Consider the following 13,845-nt stretch of genomic DNA (forward strand, 5'->3'; position numbering starts at 1 on the left):
GCCGAAGGTGGATGCGTGCCAGGGATTTGTGCAGCTTCCTGGCTTTGCTGATAAAGAAGGGCCACTGTGAGGTAAAACCTCTGCTCTCTCCCAACACGTTTCCCCTGCGGCTGCCCAGAAACAAGGGACCGAGAAGACAAGGAAAACATGGAGACCGCGGCACCACAGCCAACTGCCTGCGCAGGAGGAGGCCTCTGAAGAGTTTGTGCACTTCTGCATTTAGAAATGTGAGCTTTGAGCCCAGGCATTTGCATCAGCGGGTGGAAAGTATGAGAAAGCACATCTAATGCTGAAAGTTAATGATAGCATTTGACCGTGTTAACCAGTAAATGACAAGGCAGGGTCATGGGAGTTAATTATTCAAGTAAGTGACTGCTGAAAGAAATGTTTAAGAAATGCTGGTAGTTTGCACTGACTGCGATGGAAAGTGACGAATCATTTCAAAGTTTAACCTTGACAGCTCTAAGCAGACCCTTCTTGCTCTTTTTTTGGTTTTGTTTTTTAAATCAATATTGTCTACCTTGCAGGCAGAACATGAAAGATTTTGCAGCAAAAAAAGCCTCAAGCTGACTAGGAAGGCACCTGTGACATGAAGGCGAGAGCTTCAGGAGAGAAGCAATCTGGTTTAGAGGGGTTCAGCTTCGGGAGAAGGGGGCTCTCGCCTCAGCTCCCGACCTCCAGTGAGATGTGGGGCCGCTCTCCTCGCCTCTAGGTACTCGTGTATTCAGGTTATAACTTCTTTGGGGTAAACTCTACCTTATTTGTACAGTGCAACAATTGGGCCCTGCTTGCCGCTGAGGTCCCTCGGCAACCCCATGATATAAACACTAATGAAGAGAGACTGCTCATACCTGCGTAGCCCCAACTGAATCCACCACTTAAAAAATTTCATTATTTTTTTGGTGCCCAGATAATTTAAAAAACTCCCAGGCAAAATACAATTACTGCCCTGCCACATCCGCTAAGCTTCTGCAGGACATAGCTGCATAATTTTAAGAGCCAAACATTCCACTAGACCTCTTTGTTTCAACAATCAAATACCAAAGAGGGAGGTAATACTGGCAATGTATTTTTCTTGTTATGTATGCTGAACTGCTTTACAGCTTCTAATACTGATATATGAGTCTACAAGACGAAAAAAAGAGGCAAGTATAAGCTAACATTTTATAACAACAGTACAGCATATATACAGCACTTCTCATCCCAAGTGTACTTATGTCGGACATACAGTTGTCACTTGACCTCTCAGGGGGGTGCAGCTACCTCCAGACTGGGACACAGCATGTGTTTAATAAACAATATTTGAGGTTTGGACACAGGCAGGAATCATTTTTTCCCACATACAGCTCTGGTAAGGATAAAGCTAAAGATGAAAGCACATTTAATGTGGATATGCCTATGAAGATACTGAAACTAAGAGGAGGGCAGACTTGGAGAACCTAAGTATGAAGAATATATTCTAGAGGGTAAAAGTGAAATTTGAGCTGGAAAATGAGAGGGCAACTAAGTGAAAATTATTTTTTCTTGGGGAAAAAAGATGCCTTTGAGGTTATAATCTGGTTATTTAGAAGCCTGGCTTTACCCTTATCTGAAAACCAGAATGCCCAGTGTTATTCGTGCTCATTGCTGGGGTGGGCTTTGCGCTGGAATACATCCTTTGTGAATACCTCAAAGGAAAGACTGCAGAATCCTCAGTAGTATTGCCTATGGGAAAAAATTAATTCCTCAAGAGTAATTAATTCTTGATGCTTACCATGAAATCACAGAGGTTGTGGTAGCTTCCTATTCTTCCTGCTCATGTTGTAGGGGTGTTAGAAAGGTTATCTTCCTGGGTTCTCAAAGAGACAAGGAAGTCAGCTCACAAGATAGGTCAACATGTAGGCATGGGCAGCCCTTCATTAAACGTTGCCCTGCATCTGTTGCCCAAAATGGCTCTTCAGCAACAACTCACAGTCCCCTGGGTATACAATACCGTGAGTTCCCTTGTCGCAAGTTTAAGTCCTTCTGCTCAGGGTGTCATTGTCCCTGGAACTGGAAGAGCTTTCAAATGGTTGGCATGATCTAGAAATGGGCTGGCAACACTGAGTGACAGGCATATGACCCATTCCACCAGAATACATAAGAAGACAGAAGGAAGTCCAGGACCACACTTGTGACTGAATGCCATTTTCTGTATCAATGGAGTGGTCGCAAATGTCATGGGGAGCCATCAGTGGCCATGAAGGAATCTCAGCCATGAATAGGAAAAGTGAGTGCACTCAATGAGCAGGGCAAGGGTGGTGGGAGGCAGGGGGCATAAGTATAAAGAGAAACTTTCATGCAACTCATACCTGAGAATAAATAGAGAAGAACACGCACAAAAAATTAAAGTTATTATTGCAAACAATCCAGTGGCATGTCAGCCTACATTAAAGGTAAGCTTGTTAGATAAGCCTGTAAATTAAAGATTGCAGAAAGCAGGTTTGGTTTTCAAGTCCCATTGCTCAAGTCAAGAAAAATTTACTCTCCTGCGGTACTTGGACTGAGGCATAGGTCGCGGTAAAGGCAGTGTGGGTGGTTCATACTGTTCGCTTTGCTTTGGCTTGGGAAGCTAGGAAGCCACAACTGTTCTTTGCTTGTAGACTTTTTGTTGCTCTAAGCATGAATGTCCCTTTTGTCCTCTAACAATCCCATTTTTGTGTTTAGGAAGACAATCTTTGACCCTTTGCTGGACTAGGAATGGAAGCCAACTGAAGCAGCAGGATGCTGTTTTCTTCCAAAACTACTTGGTGGTGCTCTCTTTTGATGGCATTGCAGGCATCATGCAAGGCAGGGTGATTTCAAGCTACTTTGCTAATCTGCCTTCATCAACCTATACCAATGGTGATAACCACTACTTAAGATGTGTTTCCAATCTTCGCTGCACCGTTCTTGTACTCATTCCCTAGGAATAATTACAGCTGGTGGTTACAGATTTTCAGCTCAACATTATATGTCCCAGAGCAGGCAGAGGGGATGAAGAGGGGCTCTGCACCATCCTCTCTTGATGCCAACCTGCTTATTTTATTGAGTATCTCTATGGGGAAACTTTCAGTCTGTTTTGAGTTTTCCTTCCTTCTGTAAAGCTACCGGTTTTAGATAGTGTGGCAGTGGTACATGCTGTCAGATAAGTGTTGGAACTTAGATGTGCCTGAGCTCCCTTTATAGTCATTGGACATGATTCAGGGGCAACAGTCACATATTTACTGCATTTTTAAGGAACTGCTAGGTATCCACAGTTCTGCCTCCCTGTCTAGCCTCCAGCTGCCACTGTGGAAGGGTCTTCTGTGGGTCAGTCCTCGGTCACATCTGCCACCACCACATGGATCTCCTGGATACCATAACTGTTCTCAAACAGACTAGATCCTTATCTGCAGACAAATAAATTAAGCTCCTATCTCACATCATCTAGCTCTGTCTATATTTACTGGTAAGAAATAGGTGTCTGTTTATTTCACCCGTCTGAGAATGGGCTGGTGTGTCCCCTGGGGACCCCTGTCCCTAGCCATTGATTTAATAGGAATTTAGGTGAGCAGATGAGGTGTGATGACTTATTTTCAAATGGCTATAGTGAGGTGAAATGAATCCCATCCATACTGGCACATGATTAATGTTGGAACAGTAAGCACCTTGCACTTTGCTCTTAAATGTCATAATAATTTTGGTTAGATTTAATGTGTTTTAAAAAGTGTTCCTGCTTTTATTAAATTGATCCTTGTTAATTATAATCCAATAAATTTTAGAAGAGGCTTTAAAGGGTAATGATTTATGTATCTATGTTCAAAAATCAGAAATATCAGACAGCAAGCCAGCAAACTCCTACTCAATTCAGAACATGCATTTGAGAAGTGATTTCAAATCTCTGTGCAAGTCAAATAGAGGGAGAAGTATGTACAAGACATATTGCTATATTGTGACAAACCATAAAGAAGCTTTCAGCTATATAGCATCTTGACAGGCTGTTCAAAATCAAGTGTTTAACCTCACTCCTTACCTTGATAATCAGGTTTCCCTCTTTGCTTCACACATATATTATGCCATACTTAACACACAAAAGAAAAAAGAATGGTAATATTTTCTTTATTGAGAGCCAACTTTGTCGTGAAGCACCCCATCACTCTTCTTGTCTTTTATCATAAGAAAAGCATCCTGTACTTGCTTGTCTAGCAAACAGATCTTTCCTAGCAGTAGTCCTGATATCCAGAATAGGGATTTATGAGGCCAGGAAGCAAAGTGTAGTCTGTCCCCTCAAGAATAACTGCTAGAGTGTTAACCTGCCAAAAAAAAAACCCCAACACCAAACCCAAAATCCAACAAAAAAAACCCCAACCAAAACCCAAGGAAAAAAACCCCAAACATAACATTTTTTTCTTAAGTCCTGTCTCTCTAAAGATATAGACTTTACTCCGAGCAGTCAGTGTTCACATTAGTGACATAACCTCACTAATCCATTAATGTTCATAAAACCCCAAAACAGTACTCACAGAGTGTTTATAGACTCAAAAATAGAAGTCAGTGCATATCCCTGTTATAAACACCACCTTTTTTGCAATGTTCATTCCACAAATTTAGTTATTGATTGCTCAGTCACACCTGGCAGGCTGTGTCCAGTCTTTCTGGACAATAAATACCTACAAGACCTGGTGATTTTCATACTTTATCTACATCATCTATTTTTCTTAGGTTGCCCTATTCTGATCACTACTCCAACAGCTGCTGCAGTTACTGGATTTCTTCTGGTATATCCCACTCAGCTGCTGTGTCTCAAAAGAATTCTTCTGGTCTGGTGAGGATCCGCCTGTGAGAAGTTAGAAGGAGTGAGGAGATGCAGGGAAATATCTGAAATGTCTAAAAAAATCGAGGAAAAATTGAATTCTACCAGATAAAATGAAAATAACTGTGCAAATTTAGCTCTGAATTCTCATAATTCTCTTAGTGCATTATTGGTATTTCACAGCTCGTTACAAAAATGCCTCAGACAGGGCACTGTGAGGAAATGAATGGTGATACTTGTCCATAATGTCTTGGACTTTTTTTAGAAAGATGCATGTCACAGGCATAGGCAGCGTGTGCAGTGTTTGCATCAGTGCTGGTGGCTGCATGCTACCAATAAAACTTTCATGGGTTAGAAATGGTCTGAGGTGGTTTCTGGTATTGTTTTTCCTAGTTAGGGAAATACAGGACCTGGGACTACTTCCACTGACTAAAATGACAGCAAGAATCAGGAAAAAAATAAGCTGACAGACACAATGATTCTCACAATTATAATTCCTCTCAGAATCAGTTTTCTGTTGTCCTGCACCTAAGACCAAGGTGTAGCTTATGTATATAATGAAAAGCAGGAAGAAACAGGTGAAACTTTTGGGTTAATTACATGCTGAATGTGTCAAATGCAGATATCTATAACAAATATATTAATATTAAATATCATATATGTAATATTATATATACACTGCTACACATTGGTTTTGACTGTGTAATTCTTCAGCATTTCTCTAGATCAATTGTCCTCAAATCACTGTATTTCTGAGTAAATCCCTGGCTTTATGCCCAAATTAAGTGAAGGCATAATAAGTGTAACACAGGAAAGTGATTTTTTTACTTCAGTTGATCACCAATTTATACCAGTACTCTATGCTCTATTTGTTAAAAAAAAAAAGTCTAAAAATAGCCATTACTAGCAATAGGAACTTTGGATGAGGGGACCAGCTTAAAGAAAATCTGAAAATTAATGTGTCTTTTGAAAGCACCTATGCTATTCAAAGGTCAGGTACATGCTGCTCTTTCCTTGCTTCTTAATAACGAAGCAGTAAGCTTGTTTCATGGTAACAATAATAGCCACTGTGCCAAATCCAATCCAGCACTCTACGTACAGTGATACTGACATCTGACGATATTTGTGACAAATTATTATGGTCTTCCATCATCAAAGTGCAGTAAAAATCCAAGGCTGCAGTAAAAATTAATCTGGCCAAGACACTGGCCTATAGTTATTCCACCACCGCCCCGCCCCCCCCGCAATATTGATGTATGCAAGTCATCAGACATGACTTTGTGCGGGTATTAGATGTACATAAAGCTTGCGGAGAGAAACAGGCAGGGCAGTGTAAGGTGTATCTCCTGTCAAGGGAAGAATTTTCTCTGAGACTTATCAAATGGACTAATACTACATTCATTCAGTAAAATACTGATTTGGAGGTCAAAAAAAGTACTGTCTCCGGCTAAGGAGAGGAGTATAAATATAAACATAAAGGGATGTAAACTATATCCTTGGCTTTTGCCTCGTTTGCTTAATCGCTTTTGTATTCTCGGTTTGTAGAGCATCTGTATAACCCATACATGGCAATAATTTCATGCACAAACTTTAGTATGCACAGTGCTGCAGAAGTTGAACAAACCTTGTCAATCACAGAACACAGGAAAACCTGTTGGTGGAACAAATTTGCTGCATGCTTTAACTGCAGTCAAAGAGGCCTAGCTTCCCCTGCATTGTCATGGTTTCTTGTTCAACTAGAATTTCTTCCATACATCTGAAATTTTCTCCAGGTTATGATGTTTTGTGGTCCATCACAACATGGCATATTAACAATTGATACTATATAATCCACGATGAAAATATGCCCTTAATGCTCCATGACAAACGGAAAGAACTTTAGTATCTTATTTAAAACAGTAGAGGGGAAATGGAACACAGCCCAGCTCTGTAGTTTAAATTGATCCTTTCTGTTAAAGAGAAAGGGGTATACAAGTAAGAGGTACCTGAAACTTAGATTATTCATACGAGGGAGTCAATGGCTTAAGCTTTTCTGAGTTGGCTTGCCCATTTTTTTAACTGCTTCCTATCCACACCTATTTCTGTAATAAATGTGCCAGTATAATTTTGGATATGCTTTTATGATATTAAAATAGGCATTCTGGAAAACTCGGTTAGCATTTCAGTATGACACTTCTATAGAATTAGAAAAACAGAAGACTTTACCCTTTTGAAATCAATGAAAACAGTCCTTTGACTACTCGAGACTGCAGTTGCACCGTTTAAAAATTTTCTTTTAACATTCCACAGCATGATAGATGCAGTGCAAGCACAAAGAAAAGTATATGGTCTCTACTCCAAACAGCAAGCATTGACAATGAGAAAATTTTCTGTTATAGTCTACGAACTAGTTTCAAACTCTATAGCCATGTGGTTTTTAATAAATTCTATAGGCTTTTAAAATGTTATCCGCAGATTCTCTCACTTTGATTACTTTTAAAAACCTATCATCCGTTTCCAGAGACCTACTTATTAGTATTAACATTATAGCCTTAATACTTTTTGGTTCAGACTTGTTTTTAAGTAGTACAGTGTGACAGTACTGCAGGAGAATAATTAATTATAATTTTAAATGTATCCAAATATTTTGAAAAAGAAATAAATAGATTTGATTACTGCATATGATCTACTTAATGCACATGTAAGTAGATATTTAAATATTTTGCATTTGCAACTGGAGTTGAGCCTTTTTATCCTACCTGCAGCTGGGCTACAAACTGAGTGGATAAATAACAGGTGTTCTGGTTTCAGTGACTTATTTCTCAGCTTCCTCAGGGACAGTTAAGCCACTAAATATTTCTCGCATGTACCTTACAACATAAGAGTCTCAAATCAAAACCCTGTCATTGTGGGATGCCTCATGTTGAGATTAACCATTCTCTTATTTGAAGATTTTTCTTCTGGATCAGTGGCTGGCTGTTCTGGAATGGCCAATGTTCATGGCTGATTCTAAACAGGCACAAAACCCCCCTGATTTTCTTTCACCAAAATTTGACTTGGTTTTCCTGATGCTGCACAATGCATTTTAATTAAAAGGTTTTAAGGAGCTGAAGTGAGATAGAACCTGGAAGCTATTCTACATTCTTCTGTGCCTTTCAGTTCTTCCCTCTCCTTCCCTCCTCTCCTTCTACCATGTCCAAGACAGACTGCACTGCATCAGTGCGGTGGCAGATGACCAACAGTGCTACATTTAGCTGTTTGTAATAAACATGCCCTGAATGATGGGAAATATTTCCACCTTGGGAACTAAGTATGATGCACTTTTTCTTTCCCCCTGCTTGAATGTGCAAGAGACAGGGACTGAGAATCAACCTCACGAATCTTGCATGACTCTGCAAAACATTACTGTTAAAAATAATTGTCACTGGTAAAGCTGGGATTATTTGTACTCACATAAATTCACCTTTGCTGCCTGAAGCTTTAATTATTGCATTTTGAGGCAGACTTTTTTGGTATAGTAATAGCTGAAGACATTTCAAGATCATCATTAGGTGGAAGACAACATTGAGTGAGGACCAAGACCAACTTAAAATCAATATGACACATGGATACCTCGTGGGACCAAAAAGGTAACTGTAAGAGAATATTTCTCACTGAGTAGGTATATTCTATATGGTTTTGGCCACTATGATGTTGAAATTGTTATCACAACCCCCTAACGAAAAGACAGAAATATTGCCCCTAAAGTTTGTAGAAGACTCAAAGATTAGGTGAGTGACCAGTCAGTATCATGGAGAACTTTGTACAGCTTGGTAAATAGTTTAATAAAACTACTTGTATTTCAACATGGTGACAGGAAAACTCATTCATCTACAAATAATGGGGGAAGAAATGAATCTGAAGAAGCTTGTGAGAAATAAATCAGGTGAACAGGTTCTCCCATGGTAATGCAATGCTTATATGTAACCCAGGAGTTTTGTACTCAGAAAGCGTAGGAAGGCTACATATGGCTGTGTTTCATCCTGATGGAATAGTAAGCCCAGCTCTGATGTCTACAATTTTGTATGGATTTTGAAAAAGCAGACATTTCAGACAAGGTCCTCAAGGATAATTAAATTGGAAAGTCTTCCTCATGGAACTCATGGAATAAACTACTTAAGGCATTGAAGACAAGAGGTGACAAATTGCCTAAGTACCTAACTGAAGAACAGGATCTCAGTAATAATGGGGTCTTTGATCTCATGAATAAAAGTGTGACATGTTCTGAGGGTTCAAAAGGGCTGTTTTCACTGATCTCAAAAGGGCAAGGTTTTCTGTTCCACTGGAGTGGCAGAGATATGGTCAGAATTAAAAATGATAGGACTGAAATTTCATCAGTGTTGGGGCCTCCAAGAAAAGGCTTCCATCCCTTATGACGACTGATAATTTCCATGCTTGAGGTGGCTGATTGTGGTGAGGACATAGTTCTTTCAACTGCGAAAGGGAAAAGCCTTATGAATAGGCTATTATATTGGAACTCAGACCCTTCCTACAGAAGCACAGTTAGAGCACCTCAGCTGGATGCTGAAACGGATTAATTCATAGTAACTTCTGAAGTTAGACCACTCAAAGAAACCAAAATGAGAATGAGGCCTTGAAACATAAAATGCTTAGATGTATTTGTCATGTTCACCAAGTTTCCAGTGGAGCAACGAGCCTGACTGAAGGGTTTCTTTGTGTTAGTCAGAAGTGTCAGGTCAAGATGGCAGTCCAGTGTCCATCATGCATGTGCGAGGCCACAGGCCAGGTGCAAAGTCAATCCAGGATGGCCAAGGAACAAGTCAGGCCCAGGTGGGCAGTGGGACACCTCCATCATGGCTCAGGGCAGGGCTGGGTGCCCAGGGCTGAGCTGAAATGGGGCCCTTGGGCCACGGGCAGGCTGTAAGGGGAGGCCCCAGGCGAGGCTGCCTGATGCCAGTAAGGTCCTTTGGGGCCTGGATGGCAGCCTCATAAAGCTCAGCAATTAACATTTGGTTTGGTTTATACCAGAGACCTTATCAGGAAAGATGTCCTCAGCATGATGGCATTTTCTGGTAAGATTGCTAATCTGCTTTTCTTACTACCATTTGTGAAAAGGGGTCACCCATACTTTCACAGTATATATGAACAGTGATGTTCTGATACAAGCACGACATTGTCTTCTGAGACCATTATTCCCTGATGCATAGCATCAGTTTATGAAGTGATGGCAGCTCTTGGGTCATGAGATCATATCAGGCTTTTTATCCTGCTGTATTCCTTTCTTTATACAGCAGACATCAGGTTTTGGTAGTTTTCAGCATCTTGTCAAGTAAAATGTCAATGGATGACAACCTAAATTTAATCATCACCCTTCTGTAATTTAATCTAAATACAGATCAGTCTGGTTCTGCAGGTTATTTTACAGTGCTTTGTTATTTAGACATTGTTTTCTAACAACACTTTAGATTTGAGATAACAAGGATTGGCAGTTACATGCCTCTGCTCCCCACAAAATTCTTTATCTACTGATTTTTGTGGCTTAAGTTTCATTCTTTCTACACCAGAAAATAATTTGTTACACCTAATTGCCTACTTAGTTGCAATATTTTCTAGTAAAGCTATCTTAAAGTGAGAATAGCAAGGTAGGACAAATATTAGTCTTCTTCAGCCAGTATAAACAAACCTATGCCTACCTTGCTCCAGGGGTCCAACAATTTCTGTGGTGCCAATACGAGCTCTTTCATTTGCCTTGGCCTGTATTTTTGGCATATGCAACAAACTTCAAAATACTTCCTTTTCATTTCTTATATTTCCAATGCCTAAGTTCCCTTTTTGTAGCTTTTGAAATACTTTTTGTGCAAGATCTTGGAAACATTATTTTAGTGTATTTAGAGAAAATCTCATCTAGTATTGTGAGGACCGTCCATAAATCAATAGCAATAGCTGGGAACATGCTGTTATTATATCATTATTATTTTATATTTTTATTTTAGAAATTGTATTACAACAGTAGTATTAGTACTTTCCTTAGTATCTCACCCCCACCCGTATTGCATCTGAGATTAGACAGTTTGATATTTTTTCTTTATCAGGTCAACAGACACGTAGACTGCCTTTAGACTTCGCTCTTTTGCACATTTGCCAAACATCCATGCCAGGGTTGTCTGACCTTCTGTATCAGGGTACCTGATACCTGTCCTGGAAACCTCTGCAGTTTGCTCTCTCACACTACTCTTCTGTGTCTCATGGATGCAGTCGCAGCTCACAGGACTAAATATCTGGTAATGTATAAATGCATTTCGGAAATGCTGAAAATACTTTTGTGACCAGATGAAATTGCCAGTTGCAGAGCTCCGCTATTGAGAATATACCAACCAATGCATTTTTCCTCAGATGAGAATTCAATCTAAAATCATATATGTATAGCTGAAGAAAAGGTGTATCTGTTGTCTGAGGTGTAGAAAGGGCGTTTGAAGTGCTTTTGGCAATGGCAAGAAGCGGTTTATGGTTAGCTTCCACCCACACCTCATAAATAACATTCTCACTAATAAAGACAAAAACTTTCTTCACCTAATTACTAAAGCCAAAGAGTTCCTCTCCATTTGTTCTCATCACCATTCTGCATTTGTTAACCTCTCTGAGGCAGTGATCTCTAGTTTTGACAGTACAGTTATGAGAAACATGACAAAAAGAAAGTACTTTCTGGCTTGTTAAGGCAGGTAGGTTATGGCCTCGGCTGTACTTTCATTTCCCTGTACATATGGTTAGGTTAGCTTCTTAATGAGGTATGCTATTTCCACCATATGAAATTTACATTTTTGTTTCTTTTTATTTTATTCCAGAAGCCCTGACTCTTTTCAAAGCTGCCAGGAGCCGCTCGTCAACCTATTGTTTTTCTCACATCAAAATTTCATCTATGTATACCTTAACAACATCTACACTGTCAGAAAGGTGTATTTTCATCTGAAACATCTGTTAAAACCAACTCGGTGATCCTCAAAAACAGTGTTTCCCAATAGGGAGGAAAATGGTCACAAAACTTTATTTTTTTACATCAAGTGCAGAAAATATTTCCGGCTCTTCTCTGCAGAAACGTATACCCCAGTGTGTGGTGGAAAATGTTCCCACTTTACAGGTTTCATTGTTTTGGACCTATAGAGAAATGAAAGATTCCACTGTTCTTTCCACTGTGCTTCTGGCTCTGGCGAGGAAGTTGCACCCAAGCTACCTGTTGTTTCATTTGCTTTCCTCCTGCAGAGCAGTAACTCCGTCCTGTTCCAAAGCAGTTTCTGATTGAGGATGAAGGGTCTTCTCCCAGGAACTTGAACCTGAGGGCGTAGGAGAGTGGCAAAAGGAAGGCAATGTGGTTTTCTCACTTATGTTCTGAAACCCACGGAGATCTTCCAAAGTCTTTGGAAGACCTACTCCAATGCTTTTGTCCTTTTCTTTCCAACCTAGTCTCCGTATGAATGTTAAGTCCTATATCTTAATCATGTGTTGCTCATTTAAGGTACCCCTTTACTTAGCCCCTCAGTCCCGTAACTCAGCCTTTCAACTTCTCTTCTCACATGAAAGGCAAAATCTCTAAAAGTGCAGAACTGTCTTGGGGGGCTTAAGACTTTGACAGATAAAATCCAGCAAATCTTGCTGCAGTTGTTGGAAAGTTTTCTCGTGTCTCCATTATCGTCATCAGCGCAGGGCTGGCACAAGGGGACGTGTGCTTGTGCCTCTGCTGCGCTAACGCGAAGGCTGACAGCCAGCCTTAAATCACCAGCGAAAGTGGGCTTGAATAAGATACAATTCCTGTACTGAAGTAGATTGTGCACGGGCATACATTTCCTTCTGTCAATTCTGCTAAAGGGTGATAACCTCTTACAAAGCGACCATAACAAACAGCTGCGAAGCAGTAACATCTTAAAGCACCTGCACTGCTTGCCAAGCGAAGTTGAATGAAAGCTCTTAAATCAGTCACGAGTGCTTACGCTTCCATTTTTCGATTTTATTCTTGGTTTAAAAACATATCACTCCTATTTTTCATTTTTAGATGGAGTAATGTTTTCCTCAAATTTCTACAGTTATTCCATGGTCAGCATCCTCTACTAACGTTAACTGAAAAGAATTAAAACCATTAAATGATTCTGAGCCAGCTCCTGTCAGAAGTAAAGTTAATTTTTGACTCTTCTTTGTTCCAGGCACTACTTGTCAATGGAGCTTTAACTTTTTGCTGGCTGGTCTGTTTCTCCCTACAGGAGCTTTTTAGTTCATTTTATTGCTGATACCATGTGTGATTCGGTAGTTACTCAGCACCAAATGCTTTGCCAGAGTTCTGCTTCATTCAGCATCTGCATTTTAACTGTTCAGCACTTGCCACAATCCTCTGTACAGTTTCTGTGACCAGTGGCCCAACTGGATCATGCGTAAGAACCTTTTAAAATACAGTTCCCACATTTTTCACCTCATAGCATCTGCATTCACTGACAAACTTTCTGAAAACTATCATGTCGCAACAGTAAAAGTGAAACTAGAATTCAGCTTACCACTTTTCTGAGTTACCTTTGACATGTTGTAATTTGTGGAGCTTTTTTTATTATTATTTCTTGATTTCAGGAGGCAGGGACTTACGCTTTTGGAGGACTGAAGTATAAGTTCTGTTGACAAGCACTGTGTGGATCCAAGGGCTCATGAGTTACTGCATGGTAACAGCTGAGATGCTCCTAGGCAGGCACTGATATATTAATATTGGTTTCTTGTCAAATGTGTTCCCCCAAGTGTAATTATGCACAGAACGTGCATACATTAAACCCCTTTCAACCACTACGTTTAGCCTCCTCAGCTCTTGTGAACAGACATGCAAAAAAAACTCCAACACTTTTTCCCCACTCTTCAAAAGCCCCCATGTCTTTGCTTCCCACCTTTACAGAAAATCAATCTTTGGCAGCTGTCTCGTGTTTTTGCTATGTTCCTGATTTCCCTCTGTTTTTGGCATTGCCAGCACATTCTGCAATATGCTGCAGTGCCCTTAATAACATTTTGGAACAGCCTCACTACAAATGCCAGTTCACAGAGGACTGAAT

The 13,845-nt window shown here is 40.1% G+C and overlaps 1 long non-coding RNA gene across 2 annotated transcripts; it reads left to right on the forward strand.

Annotated features, from left to right (window-relative positions):
* Nucleotides 1–13,588, forward strand: LOC142055087 (uncharacterized). Of its 2 annotated transcripts, XR_012659802.1 has the most exons (4): nt 1–227; nt 528–712; nt 2,686–4,804; nt 11,614–13,588. It is a non-coding gene; the product is annotated as an uncharacterized LOC142055087 (long non-coding RNA). The 2 variants fall into 2 exon arrangements; XR_012659804.1 differs by lacking the exon at nt 11,614–13,588 and having other exon boundaries at nt 11–364; nt 2,686–6,109.
* The last annotated feature ends 257 nt before the right edge of the window (nt 13,589–13,845 follow it).

The sequence above is a fragment of the Phalacrocorax aristotelis genome, chromosome 1, assembly GCF_949628215.1.
Source record: "Phalacrocorax aristotelis chromosome 1, bGulAri2.1, whole genome shotgun sequence".
Classification (NCBI taxonomy): domain Eukaryota; kingdom Metazoa; phylum Chordata; class Aves; order Suliformes; family Phalacrocoracidae; genus Phalacrocorax; species Phalacrocorax aristotelis.